General features: G+C 44.2%; 1 long non-coding RNA gene across 4 annotated transcripts in view; it reads right to left on the reverse strand.

Annotated features, from left to right (window-relative positions):
* Positions 1 to 21199, reverse strand: part of LOC132360290 (uncharacterized) — a 39573-nt gene extending 18374 nt beyond the window's left edge. For all 4 annotated transcript variants that reach the window (XR_009501070.1, XR_009501069.1, XR_009501071.1 and 1 more), the window contains exons 1-3: positions 20691 to 21199; positions 14730 to 14856; positions 13805 to 13914 (exon numbers count right to left, since the gene is read on the reverse strand). This is a non-coding gene — a long non-coding RNA (uncharacterized LOC132360290). The remainder of the gene's footprint in view (positions 1 to 13804; positions 13915 to 14729; positions 14857 to 20690) is intronic.
* Between the last annotated feature and the right edge of the window lie 4250 nt (positions 21200 to 25449).

Raw genomic sequence — 25449 nt, forward strand, 5'->3', positions numbered from 1 at the left:
TCATGCCCTCAAAGGCCTTTCTTTTTGTGGAATATGGTAGAAATTTTTTCTTTGTATGGCAGATATATACACATTTCTATATAGAGAGATAAATAGATGATAGATAGATATATAGATTGATTGGTTTCTATATAGATATATCACATTTTCTCCACCCATTGAGGGACACTTAGATTGTTTCCATATCTTGGCTATTGCAAATAATGCTGCAGTGAACTTGGGGCTGCAGATATCTTTTTGAGAACGTGATTTCATTTCCTTCAATATATACCTGAAATTGGAATTGTTGGATCTTACGATAGTTCTATTTTTAATCTTTGGAGGAACCTCCAAACTCTTTTGCACAGTGGCTACACCAACTTACATTCCCAGCAACAGTGGCCAAGGTCTCCCTTTTCTCCACACCCTCCTCAACACCTGTTATCTCTTGTCCTTTTGATGACGTTTATTCTAAAAGGTGTGAAGTGATATCTCCTTGTGGTTTTGATTTGCATTTCCCTGATTAGTGATGCTGAGCATCTTTTCAGTACCTGTTGGCCATCTGCATGACTGTTTTGCCAGAAAGATATTTAATATGAATCCTGAGGTCAAAAACATGCAATCCCGGAATTAAAGTTTTACTGAGCTCTGACCACCACAGCAACAGTCAGCTCTACCCACCACCAGAGCCTCCCATCAAGCCTCTTAGATAGCCTCAACCACCAGAGGGCAGACAGCAGAAGCAAGAAAAACTACAATCCTGCAGCCTGTGGAACAAAAACCACACTCACAGAAAGATAGACAAGATGAAAAGGCAGAGGGCTATATACCAGATGAAGGAACAAGATAAAACCCCAGAAAAACAATTAAATGAAGTGGAGATAGGCAACCTTCCGGAAAAAGAATTCAGAATAATGATAGTGAAGATGATCCAGGACCTCAGAATAAGAATGGAGGCAAAGATCGAGAAGATGCAACAAATGTTTAACAAAGACCTAGAAGAATTAAAGAACAAACAAACAAAGATGAACAATACAATAACTGAAATGAAAACTACACTAGAAGGAATCAATAGCAGAATAACTGAGGCAGAAGAACGGATAAGTGACCTGGAAGACAGAGTGGTGGAATTCACTGCTGCAGAACAGAATAAAGAAAAAAGAATGAAAAGAAATGAAGACAGCCTAAGAGACCTCTGGGACAACATTAAACGCAACACCATTCGCATTATAGGTGTCCCAGAAGGAGAAGAGAGAAAGGACCAGAGAAAATATTTGAAGAGACTATAGTTGAAAACTTCCCTAACATGGGAAAGGAAATAGCCACCCAAGTCCAGGAAGCGCAGAGAGTGCCATACAGGATAAACCCAAGGAGAAACACGCCGAGACACATAGTAATCAAATTGGCAAAAATTAAAGACAAAGAAAAATTATTGAAAGCAGGAAGGGAAAAACGACAAATAACATACAAGGGAACTCCCATAAGGTTAACAGCTGATTTCTCAGCAGAAACTCTACAAGCCAGAAGGAAGTGGCATGATATACTTAAAGTGATGAAAGGGAAACCTACAACCAAGATTACTCTACCCGGCAAGGATCTCATTTAGATTTGATAGAGAAATCAAAAGCTTTACAGTCAAGCAAAAGCTAAGAGAATTCAGCACCACCAAACCAGCTCTACAACAAATGCTAAAGGAACTTCTCTAAGTGGGAAACACAAGAGAAGAAAACGACCTACAAAAACAAACCCAAAACAATTAAGAAAATGGTCATAGGAACATACATATCGATAATTATCTTAAACGTGAATGGATTAAATGCTCCAACCAAAAGACACAGGCTTACTGAATGGATACAAAAACAAGACCCATATATATGCTGTCTACAAGAGACCCACTTCAGACCTAGGGACACATACAGACTGAAAGTGAGGGGATGGAAAAAGATATTCCATGCAAATGGAAATCAAAAGAAAGCTGGAGTAGCTATAGTCATATCAGATAAAATGGAGTTTAAAATAAAGAATGTTACAAGAGACAAGGAAGGACACTACATAATGATCAAGGGATCAATCCAAGAAGAAGATATAACAATTATAAACATATGCATCCAACATAGGAGCACCTCAATATATAAGGTAACTGCTAGCAGCTATAAAAGAGGAAATTGACAGTAACACAATAATAGTGGGGGACTTTAACACCTCACTAACACCAATGGACAGATCATCCAAAGTGAAAATAAATAAGGAAACAGAAGCTTTAAATGACACAATAGACCAGATAGATTTAATTGATATTTATAGGACATTCCATCCAAAAGCAGTAGATTACACTTTCTTCTCAAGTGCACACGGAACATTCTCCAGGATAGATCACATCTTGGGTCACAAATCAAGCCTCAGTAAATTTAAGAAAACTGAAATCATATCAAGCACCTTTCTGACCACAACACTATGAGATTAGAAATGAATTACAGGGAAAAAAACGTAAAAAGCACAAACACATGGAGGCTAAACAATACGTTACTAAATAACCAAGAGATCACTGAAGAAATCAAAGAGGAAATCAAAAAATACCTAGAGACAAATGACAATGAAAACACGACGATCCAAAACCTATGGGATGTAGCAAAAGCAGTTCTAAGAGGGAAGTTTATAGCTATACAAGCCTACCTAAAGAAATCAGAAAAATCTCAAGTAAACAATCTAACCTTACACCTAAAGGAACTAGAGAAAGAAGAACAAACAAAACCCAAAGTTAGCAGAAGAAAAGAAATCATAAAGATCAGAGCAGAAATAACTGAAATAGAAACAAAGAAAACAATAGCAAAGATCAATAAAACTAAAAGCTGGTTCTTTGAGAAGATAAACAAAATTGATAAGCCATTAGCCAGACTCATCAGAAAAAAGAGGGAGAGGACTCAAATCAATAAAATCAGAAATGCAAAAGGAGAAGTTACAACAGACACCGCAGAAATACAAAGCATCTTAAGAGACTACTACAAGCAACTCTATGCCAATAAAATGGACAACCTGGAAGAAATGGACAAATTCTTAGAAAGGTATAACCTTCCAAGACTGAACCAGGAAGAAGCAGAAAATATGAACAGACCAATCAAAAGTAATGAAATTGAAACTGTGATTAAAAATCTTCCAACAAACAAAAGTCCAGGACCAGATGGCTTCACAGGCGAATTCTATCAAACATTTAGAGAAGAGCTAACACCTATTCTTCTCAAACTCTTCCAAAAAACTGCAGAGGAAGGAACACTCCCAATCTCATTCTATGAGGCCACCATCACCCTGATACCAAAACCAGACAAAGATACTACAAAAAAAGAAAATTACAGACCAATATCACTGATGAATATAGATGCAAAAATCCTCAACAAAATACTAGCAAACAGAATCCAACAACACATTAAAAGGATCATACACCACGATCAAGTGGGATTTATCCCAGAGATGCAAGGATTCTTCAATATACGCAAATCAATCAATGTGGTACACCATATTAACAAACTGAAGAATAAAAACCATATGATCATCTCAATAGATGCAGAAAAAGCTTTTGACAAAATTCAACGCCAATTTATGATAAAAACTCTCCAGAAAGTGGGCATAGAGGGAACCTACCTCAACATAATAAAGGCCATATATGACAAACCCACAGCAAACATCATTCTCAACGGTAAAAAACTGAAAGCATTTCCTCTAAGATCAGGAACGAGACAAGGATGTCCACTCTCACCACTATTATTCAACATAATTTTGGAAGTCCTAGCCATGGCAATCAGAGAAGAAAAAGAAATAAAAGGAATACAAATTGGAAAAGAAGAAGTAAGACTGTCACTGTTTGCAGATGACATGATACTATACATAGAGAATCCTAAAAATGCCACCAGAAAGCTACTAGAGCTAATCAATGAATTTGGTAAAGTTGCAGGATACAAAATTAATGCATGAAATCTCTTGCATTCCTATACACTAATGATGAAAAATCTGAAAGAGAAATTAAGGAAACACTCCCATTTACCACTGCAAAAAAAAGAATAAAATACCTAGGAATAAACCTACCTAGGGAGACAAAAGACCTGTATGCAGAAAACTATAAGACACTGATGAAAGAAATTAAAGATGATACCAACAGATGGAGAGATATACCATGTTCTTGGATTGGAAGAATCAATATTGTGAAAATGACTATACTACCCAAAGCAATCTACAGATTCAATGCAATCCCTATCAAATTACCAATAGCATTTTTAACGGAACTAGAACAAATCATCTTAAAATTTGTATGGAGACACAGAAGACCCCAAATAGCCAAAGCAGTCTTGAGGGAAAAAAACGGAGCTGGAGGAATCAGACTCCCTGACTTCAGACTATACTACAAAGCTACAGTAATCAAGACAATATGGTACTGGCACAAAAACAGAAACATAGATCAATGGAACAAGATAGAAAGCCCAGAGACAAACCCACGCACGTATGGTCAACTAATCTATGACAAAGGAGGCAAAGATATACAATGGAGAAAAGACAGTCTCTTCAATAAGTGGTGCTGGGAAAACTGGACAGCTACATGTAAAAGAATGAAATTAGAATACTCCCTAACAACATACACAAAAATAAACTCAAAATGGATTCGAGACCTAAATATAAGACCGGACACTATCAAACTCTTAGAGGAAAACATAGGAAGAACACTCTTTGACATAAATCACAGCAAGATCTTTTTTGATCCACCTCCTAGAGTAATGGAAATAAAAACAAAAATAAACAAATGGGACCTAATGAAACTTCAAAGCTGTTGCACAGCAAAGGAAACCATAAACAAGACGAAAAGACAACCCTCAGAATGGGAGAAAATATTTGCAAACGAATCAACAGACAAAGGATTAATCTCCAAAATATATAAACAGCTCATTCAGCTCAATATTAAAGAAACAAACAACCCAATCCAAAAATGGGCAGAAGATCTAAATAGACATTTCTCCAAAGAAGACATACAGATGGCCAAGAAGCACATGAAAAGATGCTCAACATCACTAATTATTAGAGAAATGCAAATCAAAACTACAATGAGGTATCACCTCACACTGGTTAGAATGGACATCATCGGAAAATCTACCAACAACAAATGCTGGAGAGGGTGTGGAGAAAAGGGAACCCTCTTGCACTGTTGGTGGGAATGTAAATTGATACAGCCACTATGGAGAACAGTATGGAGGTTCCTTAAAAAACTAAAAATAGATTTACCATATGATCCAGCAATCCTACTACTGGGTGTATACCCAGAGAAAACCATAATTCAAAAAGACACATGCACCCCAATGTTCATTGCAGCACTATTTACAATACCCAGGTCATGGAAGCAACCTAAATGCCCATCGACAGACGAATGGATAAAGAAGTTGTGGTACATATATACAATGGAATATTACTCAGCCATAAAAAGGAACGAAATTGAGTCATTTGTTGAGAAGTGGATGGATCTAGAGACTGTCATATAGAGTGAAGTAAGTCAGAAAGAGAAAAACAAATATCGTATATTAACGCATGTATGTGGAACCTAGAAAAATGGTACAGATGAGGCGGTTTGCAGGGCAGAAGTTGAGACACAGATGTATAGAACAGACATATGGACACCAAGGGGGGAAAACTGCGGTGGGGTGGGGATGGTGGTGTGCTGAATTGGGCAATTGGGATTGACATGTATACACTGATGTGTATAAAAGTGATGACTAATAAGAAACTGCAGTATAAAAAAACAAACAAACAAAACAACTAATACTAAAGTTTCACTGGGTTATTTGTATGGAAATATGTTAATATAAATGTTTCAGACATTACATGAAATTTCTAAAAATCTTATATGTTCTGGTATAATGTTATAAGTTATAATTCTAGTTATTACTTTAAAATGTATATCTCAGAAATAACTAAATTTCCCTGTCAATTGCATTATTATGAACTTTCATCAAATCTTTAACTGTGGTCATTTTTAAGTCTTTTGTCATTTACAGACAGTTCTGGGTGTACTCTGATGCTTTTGCAAATATGTTCCTATAAAAGGGTTTCATCTTCAATGAACTCATGGAAAAGACTCTGACAAGTACAGGTTTCTGGTAACTGATTGTACTGCTGAACTGAATGAATACGCATTTTCAGAACTCTAATGAAAAACTGATGAACTCATAAAAGTGCTAACAAAAGATCAAGATGAAAAAAAAATTAATTACATGGGACTGAGTGAAGTGATGAGGATGATTATAATTTTTGTGACTTTCTGTTTGAATTAAAAAAAAAATCCCACAAGGACTCAGAGGCAAAGAATATGCAAATCAATTTTCACTGCAAAGTAAAGGAGCTGTTACAGTGGAGGATTACTGGACTGAATGTCTATATTATGACATAGTATGAGTGTGTTTCGTGTTTGGTAATTGCAATCAGTGTTGCTTTTGTTGTGGTCATCCATTTACAATGCTTGGTGTCAGTCTATTTATCTCTTCTAAAAATAAAATACAGTGTGTGTGTGTGAAAAAATAAAAAAAATAAAAAATAAAAATAAATGAGAAAGTTAGCAAGGCTGATTAACACAAAATGATCTTACAAAATTCAACAGCATTTCAACAATACTAGGCTAGAGTATAATGTACTTCATAGAGTTGATATTTTAAATGGTATCTGGAAATCAACCTAACAAAGAATAAAAGAAAAACAAAAATTACAACTCTATTAAAATACATTAAAGATTTGAATAAATACAGTTATAAGCAACTGTTTTGATTGTAATAGTGCATTTGCTTTAACATAGCTTTTTGCCCTCAGATTAATCTATATAGCCAATGTTATCCCAATCAAAATTTAAGCTGGCACTTTTGATAAACTCAACTAATTTAGTTTTCAATGAATGTGGGAGGGAAAATTTCTCAAAAAGCTAAATCAATTTTGAAATGAGGAACAAAGAGGGCATGGCCTGGACACAGTTAACAGGCAATGTCAATATCTATTCCACCTTCTTTCTGGAAAAAAGAAAGCAATGGCTACCCTCCTCAGAATCATTTGCCACCAATATTGAAGCTGCAAATTAGATGCTGTGCAAAGTGCGAAGAGGCCTTTTTGTGGCTCTTCTTCTGAAAATCAGGCTCACAGACAGAAAGCTTCTCTGCATCAACATTCTGGTGTCCATTCTCAAGCCATAGATATTATTGGTGGAGAATTTTTGAATGTAGAATCACTCTAGAAGTCTCTTTGGCAGAGGTAGCTGCCCTTGGTCAATTCTGTAGGGTGAAGGTATGTTTATAAAGAGGCCCAACCTTAAATCCACAACTTCAGCCATTCCAATGATCTTGAAAGCACCAAAGTCTTTACATTAAAACCCATACTACTCAAAAAAAAAAAAAACAAAACAACACAAGACCTGTGTATATGCTGTCTACAAGAGACCCACTTCAGACCTAGGGACACATGCAGACTGAAAGTGAGGGGATGGAAAAAGATATTCCATGCAAATGGAAATCAAAAGAAAGCTGGAGTAGCAATTCTCATATCAGACAAAATAGACTTTAAAATAAAGACTATTACAAGAGACAAAGAAGGACACTATATAATGATCAAGGGATCGATCCAAGAAGAAGATATAACAATTGTAAATATTTATGCACCCAACATAGGAGCACCTCAATACATAAGGCAAATACTAACAGCCATAAAAGGGGAAGTCGACAGTAACACAATCATAGTAGGGGACTTTAACACCCCACTTTCACCAATGGACAGATCATCCAAAATGAAAATAAATAAGGAAACACAAGCTTTAAATGATACATTAAACAAGATGGACTTAATTGATATTTATAGGACATTCCACCCCAAAACAAAAGAATACACATTTTTCTCAAGTGCTCATGGAACATTCTCCAGGATAGATCATATTTTGGGTCACAAATCAAGCCTTCGGTAAATTTTAGAAAATTGAAATCGTAACAAGTATCTTTTCCGACCACAACGCTATAAGACTAGATATCGATTACAGGAAAAGATCTGTAAAAAATACAAACACATGGAGGCTAAACAATACACTACTTAATAACGAAGTGATCACTGAGGAAATCAAAGGGGAAATCAAAAAATACCTAGAAACAAATGACAATGGAGACACGACTACCCAAAACCTATGGGATGCAGCAAAAGCAGTTCTAAGAGGGAAGTTTATAGCAACACAAGCCTACCTCAAGAAACAGGAAACATCTCAAATAAACAACCTAACCTTGCACCTAAAGCAATCAGAGAAAGAACAAAAAACCCCCAAAGTTAGCAGAAGGAAAGAAATCATAAAGATCAGATCAGAAATAAATGAAAAAGAAATGAAGGAAACAATAGCAAACATCAATAAAACTAAAAGCTGGTTCTTTGAGAAGATAAACAAAATTGATAAACCATTAGCCAGACTCATCAAGAAAAAAAGGGAGAAGACCCAAATCAATAGAATTAGAAATGAAAAACGAGAAGTAACAACTGACACTGCAGAAATACAAAGGATCATGAGAGATTACTACAAGCAACTCTATGCCAATAAAATGGACAACCTGGAAGAAATGGACAAATTCTTAGAAATGCACAACCTGCCGAGACTGAACCAGGAAGAAACAGAAAATATGAACAGACCAATCACAAGCACTGAAATTGAAACTGTGATTAAAAATCTTCCAACAAACAAAAGCCCAGGACCAGATGGCTTCACAGGCGAATTCTATCAAACATTTAGAGAAGAGCTAACACCTATCCTTCTCAAACTCTTCCAAAATATTGCAGAGGGAGGAACACTCCTCAACTCATTCTACGAGGCCACCATCACCCTGATACCAAAACCAGACAAAGATGTCACAAAGAAAGAAAACTACAGGCCAATATCACTGATGAACATAGATGCAAAAATCCTCAACAAAATACTAGCAAACAGAATCCAACAGCCCATTAAAAGGATTATACGCCATGATCAAGTGGGGTTTATTCCAGGAATACAAGGATTCTTCAATACACGCAAATCAATCAACGTGATACACCATATTAACAAATTGAAGGAGAAAAACCATGTAATCATCTCAATAGATGCAGAGAAAGCTTTCGACAAAATTCAACACCCATTTATGATAAAAGCCCTGCAGAAAGTAGGCATAGAGGGAACTTTCCTCAACATAATAAAGGCCATATATGACAAACCCACAGCCAACATCGTCCTCAACGGTGAAAAAGTGAAAGCATTTCCTCTAAGATCAGGAATGAGACAAGGATGTCCACTCTCACCACTATTATTCAACATAGTTTTGGAAGTCCTAGCCACGGCAATCAGAGAAGAAAAAGAAATAAAAGGAATCCAAATTGGAAAAGAAGAAGTAAAGCTGTCACTGTTTGCAGATGACATGATACTATATATAGAGAATCCTAAAGATGCTACCAGAAAACTCTTAGAGCTAATCAATGAATTTGGTAAAGTAGCAGGATAAAAAATTAATGCACAGAAATCTCTTCCGTTGCTATACACTAATGATGAAAATTCTGAAAGTGAAATTAAGAAAACACTCCCATTTACCATTGCAACAAAAAGAATAAAATATCTAGGAATAAACCTACCTAAGGAGACAAAAGACCTGTATGCAGAAAATTATAAGACACTGATGAAAGAAATTAAAGATGATAGAAATAGATGGAGAGATATACCATGTTCTTGGATTGGAAGAATCAACATTGTTAAAATGACTCTACTACCCAAAGCAATCTACAGATTCAATGCAATCCCTATCAAACTACCACTGGCATTTTTCACAGAACTAGAACAAAAAATTTCACAATTTGTATGGAAACACAAAAGACCCCGAATAGCCAAAGCAATCTTGAGAACGAAAAATGGAGCTGGAGGAATCAGGCTCCTTGACTTCAGACTATACTACAAAGCTACAGTAATCAAGACAGTATGGTACTGGCACAAAAACAGAAACATAGATCAATGGAACAGGATAGAAAGCCCAGAGATAAACCCACACACATATGGTCACCTTATCTTTGATAAAGGAGGCAAGCATATACAGTGGAGAAAAGACAGCCTCTTCAATAAGTGGTGCTGGGAAAACTGGACAGGTATATGTAAAAGTATGAAATTAGAACACTCCCTGACACCATACACAAAAATAAACTCAAAATGGATTAAAGACCTAAATGTAAGGCCAGACACTATCAAACTCTTAGAGGAAAAGATAGGCAGAATGCTCTATGACATAAATCACAGCAAGATCCTTTTTGACCCAGATCCTAGAGAAATGGAAATAAAAACAAAAATAAACAAATGGGGCCTAATGAAACTTAAAAGCTTTTGCACAGCAAAGGAAACCATAAACAAGACGAAAAGACAACCCTCAGAATGGGAGAAAATATTTGCAAATGAAGCAACTGACAAAGGATTAATCTCCAAAATTTACAAGCAGCTCATGCAGCTCAATAACAAAAAAACAAACAACCCAATCCAAAAATGGGCAGAAGACCTAAATAGACATTTCTCCAAAGAAGATATACAGATTGCCAACAAACACATGAAAGAATGCTCAACATCATTAATCATTAGAGAAATGCAAATCAAAACTACAATGAGATATCATCTCACACCAGTCAGAATGGCCATCATCAAAAAATCTAGAAACAATAAATGCTGGAGAGGATGTGGAGAAAAGAGAACACTCTTGCACTGTTGGTAGGAATGTATATTGATACAGCCACTATGGAGAACAGTATGGAAGTTCCTTAAAAAACTAAAAATAGAACTACCATACGACCCAGCAATCCCACTACTGGGCATATATCCTGAGAAAACCATAATTCAAAGAGTCATGTACCAAAATGTTCATTGCAGCTCTATTTACTATAGCCAGGACATGGAAGCAACCTAAGTGTCCATCATCGGATGAATGGATAAAGAAGATGTGGCACATATATACAATGGAATATTACTCAGCCATAAAAAGAAACGAAATGGAGGTATTTGTAGTGAGGTGGATGGAGTTAGAGTCTGTCATACTGAATGAAGTAAGTCAGAAAGAGAAAAACAAATACAGTATGCTAACACATATATATGGAATCTAAGGAAAAAAAAAAAAAAAGGTCATGAAGAACCTAGTGGCAAGACGGGAATAAAGACACAGACCTACTAGGGAATGGACTTGAGGATATGGGGAGGGGGAAAGGTAAGATGTGACGAAGTGAGAGAGTGGCATGGACATATATACACTACCAAACGTAAAATAGATAGCCAGTGGGAAACAACCGCATAGCACAGGGAGATCAGCTCTGTGCTTTGTGACCACCTAGAGGGGTGGGATAGGGAGGGTGGGAGGGAGGGAGATGAAAGAGGGAAGAGATATGGGAACATATGTATATGTATAACTGATTCACTTTGTTATAAAGCAGAAACTAACACACCATTGTAAAGCAATAATACTCCAATAAAGATGTTAAAAATAAATAAAATAAAATAAAATCTTTCGTTGAATCCATAGACTCTATAAATGTATTACTGTCTATAAATTTGTGAGCGGCAGTAAGTGAAGAAATTAAATATGCTTGTTTGAAAGAAGCAAAAGGCCACAGAAAAATCCACTCAATAAAGATATAATGAATATCCGCAATTTAAAAAGAAGCATTTTAAAAGTTGTTTGGGGCTTCCCTGGTGGCGCAGTGGTTGAGAATCCGCCTGCCAATGCAGGGGACAGGGGTTCGAGCCCTGGTCTGAGAAGATCCCACGTGCCGCGGAGCAACTGGGCCCGTGAGCCACAATTACTGAGCCTGCACGTCTGGAGCCTGTGCTCCGCAACAAGAGAGGCCACGATAGTGAGAGGCCCGCACTCCGCGATGAAGAGCGGCCCCCACTTGCCACAACTAGAGAAAGCCCTCGCACAGAAACGAAGACCCAACACAGCCATAAATAAATAAATAAATAAATAAAAATAATAAAATGACTAATACTCTAAAAAAAAAAAAAATGATTGCCCTCGACCCCAGTGACAGAGGCACCTTAACCGACCTAATGAGGCATCCATGGGTGAACATGGGCCAGGAGGAGCCACTCTGGCCATACTGTGAGTTGTCCTCTGACAAGGACCCGGGGGTGACAGTGGTAGTGGCTCTGGGCTTGAGGTGGGACCAGATCCAGGACTCAGGAACAGGTAGGAAGCATGACAGTGTGAGCTCAGAGGAACCCGAGGTGGGGGGCTGCACCATCACTGTGAGGCCCTCCCCTTCTGCTGACCTCAGCAGCCATGACGTTGAGCCTTCCCCAAGCCCTGGGGTGTCCACCGTGATACCCACGTGGCTCTACCAGGAAGAAAGTGAGCAGCTGCAGGAGGACCAGGAGTCAGGGCAGAAGATCAGCGAGCCCGCAATTTGGCAGCAAAGCTCATGAAAAACACCGACCAGCCCATGATTTTCAACTGATTCCTGAATTCCTTAATGCAATTTGTCTAATGGCCAGTCTCTCATAAAACCTGACCTCAGGGTAGAGGGGGGTCGGGTGCTGGGAGGGAGCACTAGAAGGGGTGGGGCCGAGGCGTCCGGGTGGCTCCCCATAGCCTTGTCCACCTCCCAGAGCACCGAACACCGATCTTTAGCTGGTCACGCGGACGCCCAGGACTACAGAGTTCCCACCTCCGCTGCAGCGAGGCTGCTTGTGTGACCAAGCTCTCCCTCCAGGACAGGAAGGGAAGTGATTTGCACAACCTCTAGAATACGTCCCAGGAGAGAGAAGAAGGCCCTTTCTGCTTCTCCCTCTGTCCTGCCGCTGGGAACGTGAGCTCTGAGGTTGGAGCTCATCCTGCCCGTGTGGACGAGGCAACTCCGCTGGGTTGACAGGGCATCAGGGACAGAAGCTTCCTGGACCAGCTCTGGACTGTCTGCCTCCAGACCCAGCATGACGGATGCCAACTTCCGCTTGCCACTCTGCTGTGGCCCTGTGTTACAGCTGCTGAGCCTTATCCTAAGCAGGACTGCGGTCCTGGAGGGGACATTTCTTGTGGTTCCCTTGGGTCCGGCTGCTCCCAGGACCACAACTGTCTGACGTTTCCAGCCCTCCCTTCCAGGGGTGACAGCCAAGCTCAGCTCCAGCCCACTGTCCTCTCAGGGCGCTTCTCTGGAAATCTAACGCGGGAAGACAGATGCTCCCGACTGAACAAATCAGGAGCTGGTGGTACCTTCCAGGGGCCCCACCCCCTCTCTCTCCCAGACGCAGCTTGCTTTGAAATATGCTTCGCTGACTCTATCCCTGCTAATATCTGTAGATTCTAATCACATAACTCAGGGAACAGGCTGTCTCACGTGTGGTGTGACTTGATTATTGCTGGAAAGAAGAGTTTAGAACCGACAATTTCCTTGCTAAGCAGACAAGCATAAAAGCTTAATTTGAAAACCAACCAAATTCCACTCACGGTGCAAAGGCAGAGACTGGGACTTGGTCAAGCCTGGGCCTGAGCCCTCAGTTTAGGGAGACGGAGAGTTAGGACCTCACAGGTGTCTGGTCCTGTGCACGTGATTTTTATACACCTTCCACCCTGATGGAGCCTGTGATTTTATGGGAAAAGGAGTTCTAAAAATTAAATTATTAAACTTGACAATATTGTAAAAAGGTGTACAGTTCACTTATTCTTCATTTGTTTACTCTAAGTGTCTGCAAAGTGTCTCGTAGGCTGGTTTAAAATAGAATGTTTAGTAGAAAGTTTGAGGGTCAGTAAGGCCAGCAGGTCAGGAGACAACTGCCGCTGAAAAGAGACTTTCTACTCACAGTGTCAGAGGAGGGGGAGGACGCACCACGCAGGGAGCATGGGGAGGGCAGGAGGCGGAGGAGCCCGGAGCTGCAGACAGACAGACGGACAGGAGCCTTCATCGCAGCTTCTGTGGAGGGAAAGGCAGGTAGGGTGAGCAGGTGGAGGACCGGCCAGGCTGAGCAACATCATGGGCTCTGGGCTGTAGGGGCCCCCAGCGGCCTGGAGCCTGACCCTGGGGGAGCAGGGCAGGTGGACAATGGCTCAGAGTGTGAGTCCAACAGAGGAGGTGCTTGGTTTGTATTTGAAAAGTGGGTGCTGGGGGACTTCCTTGGTGGACCAGCGGTTAGCACTTGGCACTCTCACTGCCGAGGGCCTGGGTTTGATCCCTGGTTGGGGAACTAAGATCCTGCGAGCCGCGAGATGCAGCCAAAAAAAACCCAAAAAAACTGGGCCCTAAAAGGACTCCTCCTGTGGGTGGGCAGGGGCTGACAAGGGGGGCAGGAGGCCAAGTCGAGGTGACACAGAACAGGGGGTGTCCGGCAAAAGCAAAGCACCAAGTTTACAGAAGGTAGAAACACGGTCCGTACAGGCTCAGCTCAAATGTCACCTCCTCAGAGGAGCCTTCCCTGCCTGCACAGTCTACCGGGACAGGCTCCCCAGCCCTCAGCCACTTCATTCTTGCACAGCGCTCAGGGCCGGCCCCCTGCTGCGCACCCAGAAGAAGGGTCCTCGCAGGGGCCACAGGCCCCGCATGACCTGGTCTCCCATCTCTCTCCCCCCGACCCTGCCCTCCTGACTTCCCCGAGTCCTGCATGTCCCCGCAGCACGTGGCCTTCTAACAGGCCGTGTGCTCACCGTGCACCTCCGTCAGTGCCGGGCCCGCTGCCCAGGTCAGTGCGGGCACACAGGGGGCTCAGCAAGCAGTGAATCAACGGCTCTTACCATCGCCGCCTGGAACGTTCTTGTCCGTGGTCTCAGCGTCCACACACCCAGTGCACGTTCACTGAGGCCTTACTGTGTGCTGGGCGGGCTCCAGACACCTGGTCTCCATTCTCATGCAGCCAACAGCCTAGGGGGGTGAGACAGAGAAAAATAAGTAAAATATAGGCAAAGTCAGGCAGTGAGATGTTCCATGGAGAAAAATAAAGTCAGGCAGGACGCTGGAGCGAACTCCTGGAGGTGTTGAGGGAGCGAGCGATGCAGAGGGAGAGAGTTCCCGGCTGAGGTGATGGCCAGTTCAAAGGCCCTGAGGCCACAGTGGGCTGCAGGTCCAGAGTCTTAGTTATCCGTGTGGATTCTTAGTTTTCTCTCCAGTCTGCATGTTGCTTTTATTTATAATCCTTGGTTTCACCTTTCTTGCTAATTAACCTGAGTCTGGGTCACCACCTGTTGAGTTTAGCAAATTCTACCCGTGATTTAAAGTGGAAACAGGTGAATACTGGTCAAGTCAGCACATGTTTACTGAGTGGCCTCCCTGGGCCCAGCTGTGTCTGGCACCAGGCGGCTGTGAAGTGAGCATGACGGTCTCTGCCCTGAGGACCCCAGTTAGTGAACATCCAGACGCCCTCAGGCCCGGTCTGCTGCACCTTCCTCCCCCACCTCCTTCAATTTTAATTTTTTTTAACTTGGAAGCCGTGTCATGACGGTGCCCCTCGGTAGTGAGAAACTCAGTCACCACTTCAGCAGTGGGATCCACCTGTCGTGTCTGAGCTGAGACTGGACAGGATGGAAACACAGGATGTGGAGGAGGAGATGGCTCAGGGGCTGGGCCTCAGGGGCAGGCAGAGGGGAGATGGAGAGAGAGGAGGCGGTCACGGCAGGAGGAGGGGAGTCCAGGGGCTCCCAGGGTCACCTCCTGCTGCTCCTGCCTCAACACGGGAGCCTGTAGCCCACGCTGCATCACACCTGCAGGCCCTCACATGGCTGGGCCTCCAGCAGGAGCCCCTCTCCTCTACTCAACCAGCAGCAACTCCCTCACCCTTCAAGACCCTGCTCTTCTGAGGGCTTGTCCCTGACCCTGCCCGCCTGGTGCACCCGTCCCACTGTGACCCACTCACCCGCTCTGCATTCACCTCTCCTGGTTGTCACGGCCTGAGGATGACCTGACTCCCCGGGACATGGTCTGCTTCTCGGGACCAGCTGAGAGACCAGCAGACCTCGGTTGTAAGCTCTAAGTCTGCATGACCCTGGGCGAGTCCCTTATCCCCTGGGAGGCTCCATCTCTCCCTGTAAAGGGGTCTGGCAGTGGCCACCCCACAGCGACAGTCAGCTGCTGGACCTGCCAGAGGAGGAGCAGGGCTGGGGGCCTGTGGCTGTGACCTTCAGGGCTGACCCTGGAAGCGGGCCTCAGCATGGCCAGGGTTTGCAGAAAGCCTGGGTGCAGCGAGGCATGAGGGGGTGGGAGAAGGGCAGAGGTTAGGGGGCAGCTTTGGAGCCAGAAGACAGGGCATCCAGGGGATACTTTCCAGAGCCCCTGGCCCTGGGCCTCTCCCACCCCCACCCCTTCCTGGCTGCCTTCAGAGGACATGCGAGGAACCCCTCTTTTGAAGGCTACACTCAGCCCATTTATCCCACCCGCCCGGCGTTCAAGGCAGGCTCCACACGACTGTGGCCCTCGTGTGCCTTGTGAAGCAGTGAGGGCTAGAGGGAGGACTGCAAACTCAGATGTCTCCAGGGGCCAGGCAAGGAGAGGCTGGGGGAGGGCCCGGGCCCGTGGGAATCTTAGGGGGCGGTGGGGACTGTGACGAGCTGGGGACACAAGCTCCGTCCAGAGTGGGCTCCCACTCAGCCCCAGAAGAGCTTTGCCCAGAGGGAACGTCACCCAGGAGGCCGGAACTTCTCACTTCATATCAAAACTAACAAACTAACAAAGCTAGAAGCCTGGGTTTTTGCCTGAAATCTTCTAGTTTTTAAATGTTAGAACTAATTTAAAAAATCTAGACTTGCCCCTGAGCCCTAGTTCAAGGCCCTTGGTTTAAGACCAAGGGTGGGCTGGCCAGCCACCCTGAGGCAGGGTCCACGCTGGATGCCTTGTCACTGCACAGCCCCTGTGCCCACGTCCCCAGCCCTGCCCAGTGCCTCCTCATGGATGTTCAGGGGACAGCTTCATCCCCAGGAACCAGCCCCTCCGGTCAGGGTATGGAGGGGACACGGCTCTTCTGGGATTGCCCTTTCCTTCAGCAGATCTTCGGCAGCTGGAGCTTTGAGACCACTCGTGCACACACACACACTGATCCAGCCCTCTACCCACCAGACTAGGCTTGCCCTTCGTGCTGAAGAGCTGGAGTTGAGCTCCCCAAGAGGAGCAACCTTGTGCAGGAGAGTGAGTGAGCCTTCCCTGCAGCCCTAAACCTTTATCGAGCACCTGCTGTGTACTTGGTCCTGGCATGGGAGCTTGGGGCATGGGGGGGAGTCTGGGCATCTGACCACAAGGGACCAAATAAACCAGATGAGAAGGCAGTGGTGTCAAGGGCTTCAAGGAGGAAGGAGAATACATCTGATGGGGAGGGGAGGTCAGGTGACTGGGGTGGCCTTGGAGCATCACCACCATGTGATCTGGGGGAACAGGGGACAGGTGTGCTTGGTGGAACAGCATGCACAATGGCTCAGAAGGTGTGGGGAGTAGAGGGATTGTACCTGTAGCAGGCCTCCTTCCCCCTTCCTCTGTAATGATGGGGCAGCTGATGAGAGCAGCTCTCAGTGAGCCCTCCTGGGGCCCTGTTACTAGTTCTCTATTATAGATGAGGACACTGAGGCACAGAGAGGGCAGGGGCCACCAAAGGTCACACAGCAGGACTTAGGGAGCCTTCCTGGGGTGGCTGTTACTAGTTCTTTCATACAGATGAGGACACTGAGCCAGAGAGAGGGACGGGGCCACCCAAGATCACAGAGCAGGGCCTTACTGAGTCCTCCTGCAGCCCTGTTACAAGTTCCTTATTATACATGAGGTCTCTGAGGCACATAGAGGGCAGTGGCTGCCTAATATCACAGATTAGGTTCTTAGTGAGCCCTCCTGGGGCCTGTTACAAGTTCTCTATTGCAGATGAGAACACTGAGGCACTGAGAGTTCACTGTCCTCCCAAGGTCTCAGAGCTCGGTCTTAGGGCACCCTTCTGGGAGGGGGTCCTGTTACTAGTTCTTTAATACAGATGAGGACACTGAAGCACACAGAGGGCACTGGCGCCCAAGGTCACACAGCAGGGTCTTTGTGAGTTTTCCTGGAGGCCCTGTTACTAGTACTCTGTTACAGCCAAGGACACTGAGGCACAGAGAAGGAGCAGGGAAGCCCTGCTATCACCCAGGCCCCACGGCCTGTGTCCTTCACGACCGGCTTTATGCTGCCAGCAGGGCTGCAGGCCTGGAGTGGACATGGAAGGCAGTTCACTGCAGCATTATTTACAATAACCAAGATATGGATGTAACCGAGCAGGACCCTATGGGGCCTTCCCGGGACAGACCCCTCCCCCATATTCTCTGCTGTAGTTCCTCTCTGAAGTAGCCAGATAATAGTATCTCATGTGTGTTTCCTGAGTTTTTCAGATGCTAAAAACCCCCACCAAGTGGAAAAAATTAACTACTTGATGATCATGAGCCCCCAGACCTACTGGCACCTAAGGACTGATAAAGTTAACCCCTGTGACACCTCACCATCGACCAATCAGAGAATCGTGTACAAGCTGATCACACACCCTGTGACCCCCCCTCCCTCACCTGGACTTTAAAAATGCTTTGCTGAAACCCTTTGGGGAGTTCGGGATTTTGGGGGCATGAGCCACCCGTCTCCTTGCTGGCCCTACAATAAACCTTTCTCTGCTTCACACTCTGGTGTGTGTTTGTTTGGCTTCACTGTGCATCGGGCACATGGACTTGTGTTCAGTAACATGAAAACAACCTAGGTGTCCATCGACACATGAATGGGTGAAGAAAATGTTACATATATATATATATATATATATAAAAATTATATATATAATGGACTCTTACTCAGCCATAAAAAAGAAGGAAATCTTGCCATTTGCAACATGGATGGACCTTGAGGGCATTATGCTAAGTGAAATAAGTCAGATAGAGAAAGATACAACCTCACTTATGGAGTTGAAAAAATAAACCAAACTCATAGAAACAGAGAACAGGATGGTGATTATCAGAGGCGGGGTGTTGAGGGGGCTGGTGAAATGGGTGAAGAGGGTCAAAAGGCACAAACTTCCAGCTGTAAGATACACAAGCCCTGGGGATGTATGTACAGCAAGGTGACTGTGGTCAACATCACTGTGTTGTGTATGTGAAAGTTGCTAAGAGAGAAGATCTTCAAAGTTCTCATCACAGGAAAAATAATCTGTAGCTGTGTGTGGTGGTGATGGTAACTAAACTTATTGTGGTGATCATTTCACAATAGGTACATATATCAAATCATGATGCTGGACACCTAAAACTAACAGTGTTATGTGACAATCACATCCAATATCTATATCTCAGCAATCAGGGGTGAGAGCGTGGACAACCTGTTGCCGAAGCTGCGTTTGCTCTACAACAGCAGAGGGCTGTGAAATAATTTTTGGGAAAAGTGTGCCGACCCTGGCCTGGAAGACAGTGGTTTAGCAGCAACAACAGTGTGCCTGGGTGCACGCTCAGCCCAACCAGCCCCTGTGCTCTACCTGTCATCCCATTTAATCCCCTCCCCACACTAAGAGGGAGAGACTTCAATATTCCCATTTTACAGATGAGAAAACGGAGGCCCAAGTGTTGGAGCCAGCTTTGAACCGTGTTGTGATTTCAAAGTCACATCTTAACCCAGATTTCTAGAAGGTGGGGGTCCAGGCACTGGGGACCCTCCCTCTTCCACACTTAGAGTTGTGCTCCAGGGCCCACCATCCCAGAGGCTGCTGGATGAACACATTTAATCCACTATTCTGCACCCACTCAGTGCTTGGCTGCTGCTCTCCTGCTGCTGCTGACACTTCAGCCGGCTGAGGTTGTACAGGTGACTCATCACCACCTGCCCACCCTGCCCTCCTGTGGGGCAGGGCCCTCCTTGCCTCGTTATTCTAAATCCTTAGCTCAAAAAATCTGCACAACTGCATTAAAAGAGCCCTGCTCGCCTGTGCGGAGGCCTTGACAAGGGGAAGGGAGGGGAAGTTTTGGGGTGGCCTCTTATACTGAAGGGACATGAAAGGGACACTATTTATGTCCCTAATGGGACTCAATGTGAAGCTGAGAGCTTTGTCCCATAGAGAAATAAAAGCCCCCCACCCTTCACCTGTGAAAGCAACTCAGGCGCTATGGTACCCTGTCTGCCTGTCTGGCCCGTCCATATTTGGTCTGTGAACACCTCCGGGGCAGGCCTCTGCCTTCTCCTCTCTGTGTCCCCTGAGCCTGCACACCGTGGGCCTTCAGAGCCTCAGGGACCTCGCCCCACCCCCACCACGGCCAGAAACCTCCAGCCATCAAAATGCCTGTGGAGTCACTTTGGCCCAAGCACTGCTGGGTACCTTAGCCCCGTCTAAAGAACAAGCCATATCATGGGGCTTCCCCAGAGTTCAAGCAGCAGGATCTGGGGGTTCTGTCTGGCTCCACACTTCCTCACTGTAGCCCAGTTACCTCCCTTCTCTGAACCCCAGTCTTGTCCTCTAAACGGGGACATGGATTGCTACCTTAACGGGATTAATCCTGTGAGGACTAATTTGGGTGATCCTAGAATTTATAGCTGGCCCCAAACAGATACCGCTTGAATCCATTCGGATCTCCAGATTAAACTGGAGTCTCCCAAGTGTTATCTGGAAATTCTTCCGTGAAGCTAGACGAAACCCACACAGTTGCAGTTCCAGGGTCTCCACTTAGCCAGCTGGACAGAAAACCCAAAGTGGCTCAAACAGGCTAACAAACAAGCAGGAGAGAATGACTTACGTAACTAAGTCCACAGATAGACGGCTTCCGGCAGGGCTGCACCTGGAGCTCAGGGACGTCAGCAGGAACGGTCTCTCCCCGCCTCTGGGTTCTGCTTACTGGTGTCATCCTCACGCAGGCGGCTCTACCTTGATGGGAGCAAGACGGCCACAGGCTGAGGTCAAGTCCCCTCCAGCTGCCGCGGGCTGGCCTCATATCCCCGCCACTCCCAAGAGAAACGCAGCTTCTCTTTCCCAGGATTCCAGCACAAGGCCCCTCCCTGGGCCCTGATTGGTCAGTAGCCCACTCCTGAGCCAATCACGGTGGCCAGGGAGGATGGCACATGCTGATTGGCCAGGTCGAGGTCATGTGACCATCCTCTCCGGGAAACTTGCGAGCTGTTCACCCTTTGTGTGGGGTGGGAGACAGCGTGATGAGCAGAGAGCAGGGGTGAGGGACCAGCTGCTGCGTCCTCTGTGCTCAGTTTCCTGGGAGGTACCTGCTCACATCCTCCTCCCACACCCCTTTGTCCTCTGTTTACAAAAGAATTCATGATGCATTTCTTCTCTTCCCAAGCCCCGTTTCACCGACCAACACCAAAAAGGAGCAAGACTTCCTGTTTGAAGACAGGATTGGGGATCCCCTTCCAGACTCAAGGCTTGCTTTTTGCGTCCCGTTACAATCATTTATTCAGTCAACAAACATCCACTGAGCACCTACTACACGCTGCTATGGGTTCTCAGGACTGTTAGTTGTTCTGAGTAGTGGGTATCACCCAGGAGCCTCCAAAAGGGAACAAGTTTTGTCTGATGAAGCATCTGGAGGTGAGCTTCCAGTCCCACTCTGCCACCCACCGTGTGGCCCTGAGGAATTCCTCCTCCTCTCTGGGCTTCTGCTTTCTCATCTGAGGAGGCACTGGGGAAAATGAGGTCCTGGAGCCCCCTCAGCTCTGACATGCTGTGGTTGGGTATTAGAACATGTCTCTCCAGCTGAGTCAGCCGATGAGCACCATGGAAAATGGCCACAACTCTCCCACGGCAGAGCTGGGCTGAGATGAGTCCACAGTCACACAGCTGTGCATCTAAATCCTTCCCCTTCATGGCTGCTGAGAGCACCCAGGGCAGAGGAGGATCAGCGCTTTCCGTGCCTGTGAAGACCCCCAGCTCTAGGTCCCTATGAGCTTGCCCAATGCTGCTGCTGCCCCAGAAAATCTTTTGGGGCATTTGTGATTCCCAAGTTCTCCCACTTACAGTCAAGTTTGGGGCTCTCAAAAGGAAGTAGAGGGAGGCCACATGACGGGGAGGAGAGGATGGTGTGGAGGTTCCACGGAGTGCATCCATCATCCACCTCCCTCTCTGCTTCCCTTTCTCTGTCACAGATGAAGTTGGTCATGGCTCCCCGGAAGAACAGAGACCCCTGGTGTGTTGGTGGGGAAGTGAGGGATCCCTCAGAGGCAGGCTCAGCAGGGAGACTGTTTTCTTCTGGACGAGTCTAGTTTCCCTTCACTCTGAACATTTGGGGACGTGAATTAATACCCCTGGTCATTCTGTCACTTATTGTCAGGTCACCTTATTAATCCATTTGTTCCCTCCTTTATTTAGCTCATGCTTTTTTTTTTTTTTAAACCAGAAGGGCGATTTATGAGAAAACAGGGAACCTAAGAACAGGGAATGGATTAGCTGTCTTTCCAGAAGACTGGAGCTGCAGCTGGTGAGACATGAAGTCGCCAGGTTTGCCGTGTTTCTTCCACCCTCCTGGGGCCACATGGTCACTCACCTCTGCTTCCATTTGCACAGCACTAGGTCCTCCTGTCTTTAAGTCTATTGGTTTCTCTCCAGTTCCACCGCCAGGGCCCTGGTCTAAAGTACTATCCTTTGTCCTGGGAAAACTGAAATGACCTCCTAAAGTTTCTCCCCACATCCACTCTGCTGTTCTCACTACAGCCAGGGTGATTTATTAAAAATGGAAAATGTACTCAGTGGTTTTCCACTGCTCCTAAGATAAACATAAAAATCTTAAGCCTGGTGTGGAACCGGATTACGATTCGTCCACATTCAATGCCCTTTGCTGTTGCTCTCCTCTCACTGGAGGATTATACAGCCCTACCCTTTGTTTCTCCAGTCACGGCAAAGGGGCTGATGAACAGGGAAAGAAATGTGAGCACACACTTAAGAACCAGTGCATGATCTTCCTCTTTCCCTGGCAAAGGCAGTATCCAGATAGAGACTGCTCCGTCAACCCGAGTCCAGAGGGAAGATGACACGGAGCAGAGCCACGCAAGCATGTAGCATGAGTTCTTTGGTCTGGATGAAGGTTTGCTCTCTAGCCACTGCTTTTCTTACATGTATTACATTCGTATAGTTTCTCTAGAGAGGGCTGGATTTTGGTATTTCTCTTCCTTCAGGTCAGTTATGTTCTGTTAAATCCCCAGTTGTTTAGGGTCTGGTAAAATAGATTCTCTTGAGGGCAGGCTTCATTAAGAAGAATAAAATGTTGTGGGCCTATTTCAAAAGTTTCTTGTCCCCCTGCTGGACGTGGAGCACACTGTCTCCAATTTCTCAGTGTGAGAACCTGGTAGGAAGTTTGAAGCTAAGACTCACAAAAGTGGAGGACCCCTCCCTAACACTGGGCCCCCCTGGAGTTTGTAACTCTCACACTTGCTGCACTGAGCCTCCAGCAATTTGTCAATCACGGTTCAGGTTTCCTCCCTGGTGTCCATGGAGGTTTCTGCTTGCACCTTTCTGCTCTGGTAAATGAGATACTTTGTACCTACCTGTCTCTCCGATTTGGGGGCTGGCAATTCGTCTGTGACCTCAATTCTCTGATAGATCTAAAAAAATTTACTGATTTTCAGTTTGTTTAGTTTTTTACTTGTTGTTAGAATGGCAACTTCCAAATTCTTCACATGCTGAACCAGAAATGAAGTCTGAATTGTCGTTTTTTGTTCCTTTATTTCCCTGTGAAAGCTTTGCTTTATTCAATTGTTAATAATCTTTCTTCCCTTCATTCTTTTTTTTTTTTTTTAAATTTTATTTATTTATTTATTTATTTTTATTTACGGCTGTGTTGGCTCTTCGTTTCTGTGCAAGGGCTCTCTCCAGTTGTGGCAAGCGGGGGCCACTCTTCATCGCGGTGCACGGGCCTCTCACTATCGCGGCCTCTCTTGTTGCGGAGCACTGGCTCCAGACGCGCAGGCTCAGTAGTTGTGGCTCACGGGCCCAGTTGCTCCGCGGCATGTGGGATCTTCCCAGACCAGGGCTCGAACCCGTGTCCCCTGCATTGGCAGGCAGACTCTCAACCACTGCGCCACCAGGGAAGCCCTTCCCTTCATTCTTAATTCCTAATTATTTTTTTATACCATGATTTGTCTAATTATTCCTTCTTTGATAGAAATTTGATGACATCCAGTTTCACTATTATAAACAATGCTGCAGTAAGATTCATGTATATAATTTATTACACTGATTATCTAACTGCTCAGTTTGCACCTTGCTTTCTTTTAGTCAGAGAGCATGAGTCATATTTTTAACATTTCTTTTGTAGGGATTATTTGCTTTATAGGGAAGTTAATGCTATCACTGAATAGACTCTTATGAAGAAACTGGACTTCAAGGTGGTCCATCTCAGTATTCTGGTAAAAAAAATCATGAAATTTAGTATTATGCTCACTCCATCACTTTTTAACAAATAAGTAATATTTTTTAAAGAATAAAAAATACTTCATTCATCACAATACAATCTCTGAACAACACATCCTAAACTCAGGCTTATGAGGAAAGAGAGTGTACGTGACAGTTAAGGGATGGGACAGACTCCAAATTTAAATTTAAATTTAAATGCCTCTACTCTTTTTGTTCAGGAAAAGTATGACTTTCTTTTGCCTTTAAAACTTCTAACTCTAGGGTCTTCAGAGAGGATGAGATATTGCTGTTGCACCTGTTTCTCTTTCACTGTAAGGCTGCATCTTATAAAGATAGTAGAATTGGACATGGTGCAATAGATGTATGTGTTTCGGGTCAAATATTCAAAGTAATGAACCCATGATAGGGATCTACAACTTTGATTCTCAATAGAGAATATCCTTTGATTTCCCTGTTTCCATGATTACTAGTAGAAATTCACCCATGCGAGGAGATGTGGTTCTGCTGATGGTGTCTAGCTTGAACATCAGTAGTCAAGGCTGCCATGTCCATGGGTGGATTAGAGTTGACCTCCTGATGACCTCTGCACTTGGTCATTGATGACGGGAAAATAAGAATTTAAAACAGCTCAGTGCTAGACACACTCATTGTAGAGTTTGATTTGGTAAACCTAAGGGAGTACATGGAAAATGGAACAGTTTTCACCATCGATAAAATTTGCAAAATTCTTATCATTAAAAAAAATAACTTTTCCCCCGTGTATATACAAATGAAATTTCTATCCCTCTTTCTATTTTTAAAATTGCTTCCATTTATCTGATGGACCTATGTTTTAATCTGGGTTCTAAGAAGTGTGAAAGAAGATCTTGGTCATTCAAAGAAAAGAAGCCATAGAAATATGACTTTGATTGGGTTTCTTTGATTTAATTTTTGATATTAAGCTATATGAGCTGTTTGTATATTGTGGAAATTAATCTTGTCGGTCACATCATCTGCAAATATTTTCTCCCAGTCTGTAGGTTGTCTTTTCATTTTGTTTATGGTTTCCTTTGCAAAAGCTTTTAAGTTTAATTAGGTCCCATTTATTTTTATTTCCATTACTCTAGGAGATGGATCCAAAAAGATATTGCTGCGATTTA

The sequence above is a fragment of the Balaenoptera ricei genome, chromosome 2 (genome assembly GCF_028023285.1).
Source record: "Balaenoptera ricei isolate mBalRic1 chromosome 2, mBalRic1.hap2, whole genome shotgun sequence".
In the NCBI taxonomy this organism is placed as follows: domain Eukaryota; kingdom Metazoa; phylum Chordata; class Mammalia; order Artiodactyla; family Balaenopteridae; genus Balaenoptera; species Balaenoptera ricei.